Consider the following 12414-nt stretch of genomic DNA (forward strand, 5'->3'; position numbering starts at 1 on the left):
CCAGCTGAATACGCATCTCAAACAGTGTTTACTACACAATTAATTCATCAAGTCTCCTGACAATAAACTAGGCTCTAATAAATAGATAAAACCTACTGTTACATACTGTACACTTCTGCAACACTTTCTTCTATTTCTTAAGCTTTAAAATAAATGGAAAACTATGCGGCTATAACAAAAACATATTTTTCATACATAACGTATGCACATATCATCATTTTCCAGAAAACAAGCCACAGACGGGAATTTCTATGTAAATGAACATACTGCCCTTGAAAGCATTTTTGATAATATCAGATTTTCAGTCCTGTATTTTTGCTATTAAGACCAGAGTAGGGCAGTTCTTGCTCAGGACAAGCGGGTCGGGACGCTCCTCTTGGCCCATTAAACGGATTTTAAAGGAGATGAGTGAGGCTGATGGGCTCAGCCATTACTGAAGCGTGCACCAACTCAACCGTACACCTTTATAACCTCTTGATATATATACTTTATTAATGTGTTAATTTCACACCCTCCACTGGTGTCTTCGGCATTTTGAATTTGTTGGTCGCTTGCACATGAACGTATGTTCTGTATTATGAAATCAGATGCATAGGTTTAAAAAAAAAAAAGAGCAGAGACTGAAATATCTGCATCGTGCAAGGAATTAATATTAAATGCATTTTAAGAAGAGATACTTTTTCCCTGACTGTTTAAATTTGACCCTTTTCCACAACACATAGGGGAATGTGGGTTTTCTTAAACCAGAGTAAATCTGCAAAAAACACACTGACATCTCTTTTGGTTGTTGGTTTTGTTTTTTGTTTTTGTTTTCTGGAGGGGTCATTTGAATTCAGGAATGCACCAGAAAACTGTATTTTGAACAGGTATAAGACAACAAGTGTTATAGAACAGCACCAGAAAGTTGCCGCAAATTGTAGATGTTAGCTGGGGTTTTTGGTCGGTGGAAGAGTGGTGTTTTTTTTATTGACCACTGACAAAACAACTCTAAAACCAAATCAAGACTGTGTAAATGAATTGACAAAAACTGTACAAACAGAAGCGCAGTTGCTTTGATAACTGTGCCCGTTTTCCGTTTGATCAGACTCTCCCTGAAGACATCTCCCGCCCAGAATCCTTTGTGCCTGAGGCAGTGGCCCATGATGCACAGCTCTATATCCTGGAGCAGGAGCAAGTAAAGGTCAGTGCTGGATGTTGAAAACCAGGGGAACTGGTCTGAGCAGTTATTGTTTTCATACAGTGGTGTGTGTGTGTGTGTGTGTGTGTGTGTGTGTGTGTGTGTGTGTGTGTGTGTGTGTGTCTCATCTAGCATCAGGACCTAACACTGACATTCACAACAGAGTAAAGGCGGCATGATGGAAAGATCTTTAATTTTTTGGGAGATAAAAAATAAGGTCGACTACTGGAGTCTTGAGCAAAGGCAACACATCCCTGGCACTCTCATTAGCAATATTTTTGCATGTCCATCAGGACAGCAAGTTATTTTAAGCAAAAGCATTACCAGTGGGTTTTTGCACAGTCGGCAGTCCTCAGATGAATTAAAAATGTATGCTTGGATGGAAATAATTTTGGTATATATCATAATTATTACCTTAAAGGGAAATTTTCTAGTAATTATCTTTATAACAGTTCAGCGAGGGTGGTATCTCCCCTGTAAACTTCGTAAACACTGCATTTGGAGCTGTTTAGCTCGTTTTCAGTATGTCTGCGGTCCCAAGATTCAGTCTGTGCTTTCTGACAAACATCAGCCTTAAAGGCCACTCACAATGCATTAAGAATGTTTTCTTTTTGACAGACATCAAAATGTGACCTTTAAATGATTCTTGTTATCAGGGAAGCTGAACAAGAAAATCAATAGGATGCAGCAGGAGAGGAGGGATTAATGCAGGGCAAATTGATCATTCCATTTCATTTCATCTTGATTTGATGTGCCAGCCATGCACACCTAACCTGACCACAAGCTGCTTTTAACACTTCACAGGAAGATCCTTTGAGCACAAAAAAAATTACAAGCTCAACAAGCTTCTCAGTTACAAAAATGATAGAGCGAGAGCATGAGCCCTTACTGACAGTTAGCCTTAATAATAAAGAGACAGTTTTTCCCTTTTTCTTTCTCATCACTTCACTGTGCTTTCTTTTTTTTTTGTTTTGTTGTGTTCTTCAACGCCTGCGTTCGCCACAGGGAATACACAATGGAAGGCTCCCTGTCTATTTTACACAGTTCACGGGTCCATCAAACTACAAAAACAAATACATTAATCATCAGAAAACATTGATAGATCATTAATTATTGTGCTCCCTATTGACGTCGCGTGTTGTTGAACAGAGCATTTTGGCAGGACTTGATTAAATAAACTGTTAATCTCAGACAGATTAGAAAAAAGTATTCTACAATCTTTCTGTACATATTAAAAGAAAACAACGTGCTGTAGAAGAATTGCACTCTTTTCCTGTACCCATTCCCCCTGCACAGCTGAGATTGGGTGCGCAATACTGCTGAAATGCCAGAGCTCGACTGATAACTGCGATAACAAAGATAGCAAATCTGGGAAATGAAAAATGGCACTTCTCTTCTACAAGGAGATACATCAGTGTTTATTAAATCAATGCCAGACAGAGGAATCTGAAGGTAAAATAATGAACCACTTATAAATGATCTTTGCTTCACTGGGCCTTACCTGATCAGGGTGTTCAGGGACCACCAATGCGAGGCATATTAGGAGAGGTCTATTAATCCTACTGCTTCTCATAGCTGACTATAAAATGGGTGAGTCCTCTGTGAATTACTAGGCACATCCTTTTTAATTTTGCAACATAAAAAAAGTCAACCACACAGCTCTCATTGATTGGGTGTGAAAGTTTGGGTTGTCTGTGTATTTCTGCTGTAACAGCGTGGATATTTCATTAAGGTGCTCTGGGACACACAGTACGCAGCTCTGGTACCTTTCGCATGGGATCCATGGCAACTAAGGGAGCCTGCTCACCCCGAAGAAATGTGCTTTTAATTGAGTGACATCTAATCAGGCAGTGAAATACAGCAGTGGAGTTAAGAAAACAGGTCAACATGGGACAAGGACTACCAGCTACAATCAGCATCACAGCACCGTGCTTGGTTTTAGTATTGACCAGCACCTATTAGTTTGGTTTTATTGAACTAAATTACAGGGTTGGAGGTATTCTTCACAAGATCCCTGTGTGAATGTGTGATTGAATATGATGAGTTCTTCTTAAGACTACACCAGCTTGGGGAGGAGGCATGTCTTTGATGTGTTGAAATTACTGGAGCTCAGAAGTCTCAGCAGCTACGCCTTAACACATATTAAACAGGCTCTAAAGGATGAATTTTTCAACGTCATTTTTTTCTCTCCCTTTTTTCTATAGCTTGTTGCATAGTATACCGGGTTTGGCTGTCTTCTATTTTCTTCCTCAAACATGGATTGTGGTTTTAACTGAAAAAAGCATTTCCTCCTCATTATCAGATGTTGAATCAGTGTATGGTGGGTAGGGGGATGGGGGTGGGGGGGGGCACCATTAACTCCTTTCGACCTAAAATCATCTTTGCTGACAGCAATTGCAGTTACATACATGGATAGAGAGCGTAAAGGCATAGTTTCAGGAACATTTCGGCCTATGCTTTGGGGAATCATTGGAATTCATGATCTTTTCTCAGCGTGCTAACAATAATCTTCTGCTCACTGTGTCTCGCACATCGCCAGGCATAGCAAACACTCGTCTTCACTGAGTCTCAGGCAGCACCGGCTCCTCCCTGCCATGCAAATTTCAGGGCCGTGTCTCTCTTTGTATTACAACTATGTCCTCAACCTTTTCAACTCACTACCTTTCATGTAGCTGGATGATGAATCCTGCTCATGAGTGGCAAGCTTTGGCACAGACCTTCTTTCGCATTGAGGATTTTATTTTGATACACCCTTGAGCTGCAAATAACGTGTCCCCCTCGCTGTAGATCACACCCATTCTTTTCTAAATGTCTCCACTGAACAAACACCAAACTCCACAAGCAACTTTGCCCCCGATATAAAACAAAAGTACAAGATGCCTTTGTTAAGCAGGGTATAACTAATGTTTCTGCAGTAAAATGTGCTGGATAAATAAAATGCAGCCCAAGTGAAATTTGTCTGTGTTTGTGTATTTTACTACATGCAGAACTGCAGAGCCCTCGTAATTGGAAGCACCTCAGATGGATGCTGGTACGGGCGAAGCACTGCCTTTACTTCATGCATTACTAGCCATTGAACTGTTATCAAATGAATGAGATGGTGAAAATAGCAGTAAAGGTGTATTTCTTGTTTTTTGTTATTTTTCCTTATCACTGTATGCCCGTGTAAGAATCATGAAATCGAAACGAATGCGTTTGAGGGCAGGTTTAAGCATATGCTCTGTATATTGATGTCATATGTTTTATGTATCTTATTATTTTTTATGTATGTTTGAGCTTGCGTGCATCTTTTTTTTTCTCGAAGCAATTCAAATTTTCCTTTTGGGCACAATAAAGTTAAAGTTGAAGCTGAAGTAAAAGGACAACAGATGGTTCTGATGTACTGTAGTAAACCTGCATCATTTAACGATATAGTCAGCAGTTGTAATCTGTTATCCGTATGTACGTACAATCCACTTCCTGTACAATTCGATGTACAGCATCTCCTAGCATTACTCTACATCCGGCTCTGGAATGATGTAATGAAATGTAACTAATACGAAGGGAATGACCCTTTTGATGTGGTAAACAAATATTTCAATTTGCTGTGTCGTAACACGACCATGGTGGAGAGGAACGCGGTAGCTTAGGGCTCCATGGAAAGATTTTAAAAGACTTTTTTGTCATCTATCCTTTGACTCAGAAAAAAAATATCACAATATTCTACTCATACACTACAAAGTGGAGTCAAATTCTGTGAGACTCGCAATCTATCACGATGATTAAATACACATTCCCAGCTTTTTGCCTTTTTACTTGACTTGCCTTTTACTTTTTTTATTCCGGTTACAGACAAAATTGTGCAGATGAATTGCTGTATTGTGATACTGTTGTTATCATGCAGGTGTTTTGGACGACTGAAACTTCTACCCATGTATACTAAGAATGGGCCCCACATCCATGCACCTGGTGTTTGAATAGAAGCAGATAGCAGTCGAGGAGAAGAATCCTGCGCGCTGCCCTTGCAAGTATTTGAATTTATAACATGTTGGACTCTTTTTGTACTGTTTATCCTTCACACCTGTCCAATCATTGTTGAAGGTATGCACTTGCCTTTTAGACAAGATTACACAGATTCAACAGTTACATTCTGCTCTCTTTGCCGAAGCGGATATAACATCAAACAAACATCCTTTTCAAACATGAAGTAAGTTAAAACAAAGTGTAACGTCTCAGTGAGGCAAAAAGTACAGTTGGATTCTGTTTCTGACCAAGACATGTCGGATTGTTTGTAAAAAAAATTGTTAGTATCGTTGCCTTGGCACTGAAGGGAGGGGTGTGTTTGTTTGGCTGTTGAAAATCAATAACCTTTCTCCAACATGACTGAGTACACCTATAAAAGTGGTGCTGAATATGTAATTAGTTCCAGTGGAAGATATAACCACACATTTAGTCCCTTAAATTATTTCCTGACGTTTTAATTGCACTTTGTCAAGGTGTGTTGTTTAACACGTGCCACACGTTCAATAAATTCAGATGTAAAAATATGATTTATGTGAGTAAAAGACACTGGCATGTTTTGTTGAAATACGACTGATAAACAAGATAATGTGCAATTATACCACTTCTTCATATTTCTTCATTAACACGAGGACAATAATGTGACGACTGCTTTGTGATTGCAATTACACTTTAAAATCTTTCCAAGGCGGAGTGTCTTATCATACTTGTAGTGATATGGAACCATTTCATCAGTCTCACCTCCAGCGCGAAGATTTGATGGTGTCAAGTGGGAGACGACAACCAATTAATAGAAAATCAGTCAAACAACTGGAGGTCAGATCTCAAGATGCTCCCAATCAATCATAATTTCCTGTTGTTATGCTGCATTTCCACTGCTCCCAATTGGGGTCTGAGAAGTCAGTGCATTCATATATTCAACTGTATCTCATGGAAAACAAGCCCAAGGAAGGTGACTACACAACCAAAACACAAGTGTTTTCCATCTTGTCTCTGGCTAAGGCAGGTGGTCCTCAGAGCCTTTTAAACAAATAAGGGCAGATGCACAACACCTTTAATAATACCTTAGCCCAGAGTGTCGCTCAGGGTGGTAACTCTCTGCTTGTTTTTAGGAATGCAAAGGCTGGAAGATGATAGGAATGGCATGCGTGGGGTCTGGCGGGACAAGGTAGTAGTCCTGATAGTGTTTCTGTGCACGTCCTCCTCTGTTAGTCATTACTGTGTGCAGACGAGGGGTGATGTTTACTCTGCTGAGACAAGCAAGTCTACTGCTCTGGGTTGCAACCTTGGGACTCCTTTCTCCCTCCTGCTGCCAGCTCTCCTAACGTCTAGCCCTGGCCCTGCCACTCTCACTGGTCTACTGTCTACCATCTCCCAGGATCAGGTTTTTGGGGGAAAAAATGCCAAAAAAAAGACGAGTTGCTTGCCTGGTGGGTGTTTGGTTTATATTTCAGGAAATAATGGCATAACGTGCACAAGGGATGTAATGCTGCACTGCATTGCTGTGCCATATTTCCTCTGTCTGTCTTTAGTTTCCCTGTGTTGTCACTTTCAAACATTACACCCACCCACACACATACAAAAAGAGAGGAAGAGGGAAACGGTGATAGACACTGCAGTGCGTGATGTACCAAATAGGAATAATAGAGAAAATCAGTGAGAAAATGGTGGAATTTTTCATCATATACAAATGATGAAAAGAAATGAGGGCGTATTGAAGAAACAAGAAGTCTTAGCAAACACAATTAACAGTTTATTAGTAAAAGGTTAATGGCTCAAGGACAGTGAAAGTAACAGAGCACAACAATTGCAAGAGTAAACAAAAAGGAAAGGAAATAGAGGAGGAAAGCCGGACAACAGAAAGATAATGGCAAAGACTGTGATGCATAATGGCAAAAGGGTCAAATTAATAATAATGCTCCAAATAAAAAGTGAAATGATTACCAATGCAGGAGGTCAGGGGTCAGAGGTCAAGTTCAATATAAACACGGAAACCATTACGGCGACTGCGTGGATGTCTCTGGAAGAAATAAACAAGGAGTTGATGTAAGTACACTTCACTGTAAGTGCTGTTTAAGTCCTACATCTACTTGACAATATGTAGCACTCAAATATTAATGTGACACAATGCTGTAGTAAGCGCTGATTCACAGCAGTGAACGAACCGGAGAAGCTCAGTTTCCTTAAGTGGTGGTGGGCTATTTCAGGGTTTAGTGAATCACAGACACACTTATTCCAGCCTTTTAAACAATAGAATGTATCTTTTTATCATCCTGTAACAGCACAGAGACCATAAACTAAGTGTTTGCTCATTTCAAAACCTCTCAGCAAAATTAGGTAGACTTAGCAAGACACCAATGCACTGCTAACACATCACTCACGCTTTATGTTTCATGCTTTCATGCCCTCCCCCACTCCCACGCTTACACACAAAGCGAATCTGAAGCTTTCAAACAGCGCAGACACTAGTAAAACAAAGACGAGTGTGCTTGATTTTTTTGCTCAATCAAAAAAAAGGGAATCCTGTAGTAGCATAGAAAACACTCTGTGAGGTTCTAGCACATCCAAGAAACCAGACATTACTCTTTGCCAAATGAAGAAAAACTACACAAATGGCTGTGCAGTTGCAGCAGAAAGTACATATAAATATATCTATTCCAGTCTGCACAAAATTCTTCACATTTATTTATTTATTTGACATTGTTTTTCTGAGTAAAAACCGAATACGGAAAAATAATATCATTCAAATTTGCTTCTCTGAAGTTTTTTTTTTTTTTTGCTTTTGCTTCCTGAACAAAATCCTCCATCTCTGAAAGTATTGTCGGTTGGGTTTAGTCAATATCACTCAAAGAATAATAATAATAATTATTATTATAATATCACAGCTGCAAATTTTACAGAGGAGCCATCCTTCAAAACGCTCATCTCATCTAAGGCTGATGAATGCCTTTGTAATAGAAACTAAAACGCTTCTTGAGTTTTTCAAATATTAAATCCTTCATCTAAAAATCAATTACAGAGCATCTGAGTGTTACACTGTCACATTTGTGAGAGAAAAAAATAGTATGAATGGATTTAGAAACAAAAGGAAAATTAATTAATTGTATGCATGAGATACTAATATTGGGCTCCAGACAATCCTCGCGACATATTTGGACATAAGGCGATATAGCAGACATGTAACAATTTAAAAAAAAAAAAAAGAGCTGTATTATTCAAAACAAGCTTACACTGGAAAACCAAGCTTTATTAGTTGTATCACTTAAAATGTAAAACAAAAATATATTTGAGATTAATCAATGATTATAATATTAATTTCATCAAAAAAAACCAAAAAACAAACCAGAATAAAAATGTTGGTTGACTTTACTTTTTTCAGATTTTGTAGACTAAAACGAAACAAAACCTAACAATAAATAATGAATACAATGGGACCGGAAGTTCTACATCACATCAACTGAAATCAACAATGGTGAATTTACTCAAATGTGAATAAACTTGATGTACAATTTTTCTTCTAAGGCGACAGCTTAATCTAAATCAGCTGTCCAAGAGACCTTAAAAGGCACATTTAGGGTCACCACAAAGTAATGAATGTCAATTTTTATCCGCTACAGTTTGGGTTTTTTTGACTGAAATGAGACTAAAACGCTCAGATTTGTAGTCAAACTAAACCTGTTGTTAGAGGACTATGATGAAAAATAAAAAGACCGTTTGGCATGGGACAGAGACTAAGTCAGAAAATAGCTGCTCAAATTTACACTAAAAAGAGAAGAAAAACACCCAGGAGAGACAACGGAAGGCATCTGCATCTGGGTGTGATTAGTTCCACGACCTAAGATACAGCAGGGCGAATGTCATATCATCATAATCTTTGTGTCACTAAGACAGGGGAACAACCAGAGAACGATACAACCCAGCAACGACACAGCGCCTTGAGTAAACCCTGGTCCTGCCGCTGCTCTCCACCCATCATTAATTGTGTCATCACTGCGGAACAGAAAACAACAGGTTTGAGCAGACAGGAGATCTCACAGGTATTAGCTGCTAATTGCCATCAACCAAACAAGCAGCACTTTTTGGAGAAAACAATCTATACTAATTCTTCCTATACTCCCCCTGCAGAATACACACTGGAAGGTCTTAGGCATACAAGATAAATGCTTATACCATAATTACAACTAATTGTGCAAATAATTGCAAAGTTCTCATGTCACGTATACTCACAATAAAACAAAAGCAATCTATGTGGCTCTTGGTTGTGAAATTGAAATAGTCCTATTTCAACAGTCTCTGTTGTCTACTCATTCATTATCTGGCATTTGTATCTCTTCTGTGGTGAAACTAAAGTGAGGGGAAGGGGAGGTGGAAGGAGGATGATGACAGCGATTCTCGGATGCTCTGAATGCAGACATCCAACGTCGCGCCTCTCCCAACAAAACAGCTGAAAAGCTTCAAAGCCTAAAGCTTTACGCTTTGGAATACGTCTTTTGATTATATCCAAGTCTCTTCTTTTTTTCCCCTTTTTTTTAAGGATGAAAAAGAAACATCAACAAGAAAACATCACCTGTAAATCGAGATAGCCTTTTTCAGAGGGTTTTTGCACCTAATCCCTTTCATTTCAGGTCAGTAAAATATTAGTGCTCTCTCACTGCTCTGATGGTCAAAGCACATTTCAAAGAACCGGTGTGCCTCTCCAGCAGAGGGAAGAGGGGAGAGAGAGAGAGAGAGAGAGAGAGAGAGGGAGAGAGAGCGAGAGAGGGGTCAGTTGGGAGCTCAGGCAATCCCCCATCTATTACAGATGAACCAATCATCAAAGACAAATTACAGTACACTTCACTGGGATATGCTAATTCCAAATTAGATGCAAGTCATCAAAAGACCAGAATTGCAATATTTTGCATCTACAAATTGAAGGTGTCTGCTTTCAGAACAGGTTCCAATACCGATATAGGATGAAAAAAATAAAAATAAACATCCGGGCTCACAGCATGCGTGTACATTAAGGCCTATTCAATACTGCAATTATTACTAGATCACATTGAAGTCAACGTGGTGGATGAAAGCAGTGATAACCCGACTCAGTCCATGGATCTTTAGTGAAGGAACAGCTGTCAGTAGAGAAAATGTAGCTGATATTGACATACGTTCCTTTCATGTGTAAAGTGCCGAGCCAACAAACTTCGCACTCTCCCTTTACTCACAGTGAGATGACACTATACTTGGTTATTGAAATACTTCTAATTCCTTCATTTGCTGTAGCCTTTGGGCTGTCCTTAGCTACTTTATTGCAGTTTTCAAAGGCCTGATAATGCAGCATTAGTGTTTATTGTGTGCTAGCGCTGGTTGCACACATCTCTTTAGCATAGCTTTGTTGTTATGACAACCTTTAAAGTGGCTCATTTCTTTAAGATGAGCTCACACTGGAAAACTTTTTTCCCTTTCCTGAGAACCCCTGCAGAGCAAGCACTGAAATTATGATCACGTTGTCTTCCTCCGTTCTCCTTTGCATGTCCTTTGCATATCCGACTTATACATCCGAAAAAGTTGTCATTTATTAGTGAAACAGTGGCACGGATATTCATCTTGATCATGAATGACTCATTACATGTGAATTCAAAACGAGAAAGCTTAACTTTTCACAATTTATGAAGTTAACACGTTAAATGCTTTTCAAATTTAATGTCGTGTAGGTTTCCCACTCCTTTTTCAGTTCATACGTTGCCCATTAGTGTGTTCATCTTCGCTCTCTGTAGTTCAATACCTGTTTAGAACTTCAGTTTTGTAGTTATCCAGAGAAAGAGAAAACTGCATTATTCTCATTTCTTCTTTTAAATGCAGTCACAGTAAAGTTAAAGGAGATTATTTCCTTCGGATATTTAAGTCTGGATAAACAGGACTGAATTTTAATTAGGTCTCTTGTGCCTTTCTTGTTTAGTCCTCAACAATATTTCACTTAAATTCATATTATAATTAGATTGTTGTATATAAGGTATCGCAGCAAAGGTAGTTAGAAATGCCTATTCATATACATACTTTTAAATAACTAAAAGAATTTTCCTTCTTGTTTCATTGTTTAGATCATTATAACGGTGTACATGATTTGTTTTCTTTATTTTCAGTAATCTATTCTTGTATTTGTTTATGTAAATGGTATTTCTCTATAGTCTATCTGAACATGCTCACCCACAAGAGAATAAACAAATCATAAGAACATCTAAATTTAGTAGCTCGAAAAAAAAAAAAAAAAAAAAAAAACATTTCCCTGCGCCACAACTTTATTTTGTTTTGGAAAAATGTTGATTAGACATACACAAACTGTTTTGCAAACTGTTTTGAAGACATTATGGAACACATCTACATAATGTAATTTCCATTGAGATTATAAACACGTCTCGTGTTCTCTTTTGTTTTATGCTTACTTGCTCTTATTTTTCACGAAACCCAGATATTATCAATGTGTGGGGGATTTGAAAAATAGCGACGCCAATGGTGACATAATTGCTTTTTTCACAGTTCATGTTCCCTCCTTCCACAGACAAACACCTGGATGAAGCAGGAAAGAATCGGAAGCATCGCACGCTCTACAGTGTCCCTAAATGGTCGCGTTTAGTCGATGAATAAACACAACGTGTGAAAGCATCAAAGTTGCTGACTTTGAGTGCAAAAAAGCTGACGACAAAGTGTAACGCGAATACTTGGAGCAGGTACACCAAATTATCGAACTGATCCACACACATATTAAAACAAAAAATTCAAACGTCAAGTCTTTCTTTGTACTCGATGCTTTACAACCAAATAGATATTGCGGTAAAAAACAAACGTCTGCCTTAATTAGAAAAGTCCGATTTGAACACATTTAAGAGCAATGCAGTTAAGATATTCAGAATGTAGTAGTTAGTTGTAATTGCCCTTCTGTTGATCCATATACTAGGAAGACGATCGTGGACCATCCAGTATCCACCATCATTCTTCCGCAATGGTTTCCATCGCTGATTTGAGGAGAAGAACTGCCAAAATGCAGTTAGTTTAAACAATAGAAACACAGACAGACAATTACCAAGTCCTGAGGGAAGCACAGACTAAAGAGCTGGTCAATATTTCTGTGCAACATATGCATCAAAATGGCTGGGTCAGCTCCTGCTTCTTGCTGCTCACTCTCCTCTCTCTCCCTCTAAGTGCCTCTTCTCTCAGTCGTCCAAGGGGACTACAACGGCCACATCACTGAGGTGTGAATA

At 38.8% G+C, this 12414-nt stretch overlaps 1 protein-coding gene across 8 annotated transcripts in view; it reads right to left on the minus strand.

The window, feature by feature from the left end:
• camta1a (calmodulin binding transcription activator 1a) overlaps window positions 1–12414 on the minus strand; it is a 306871-nt gene that overhangs the window by 242075 nt on the left and 52382 nt on the right. Inside the window, exon 3 of one of the 8 annotated variants that reach the window (XM_086213433.1) lies at window positions 7121–7196. The exons of the other annotated variants lie outside the window; for them this stretch is intronic. The gene's annotated coding sequence lies outside the window, so the exon portion shown is untranslated. The remainder of the gene's footprint in view (window positions 1–7120; window positions 7197–12414) is intronic. 8 annotated transcript variants of the gene reach the window in all.

Source organism: Aulostomus chinensis, chromosome 9 (assembly GCF_037954235.1).
Source record: "Aulostomus chinensis isolate RoL2024-O1b breed Wild chromosome 9, RoL_Achi_v1.0, whole genome shotgun sequence".
Lineage (NCBI taxonomy): Eukaryota > Metazoa > Chordata > Actinopteri > Syngnathiformes > Aulostomidae > Aulostomus > Aulostomus chinensis.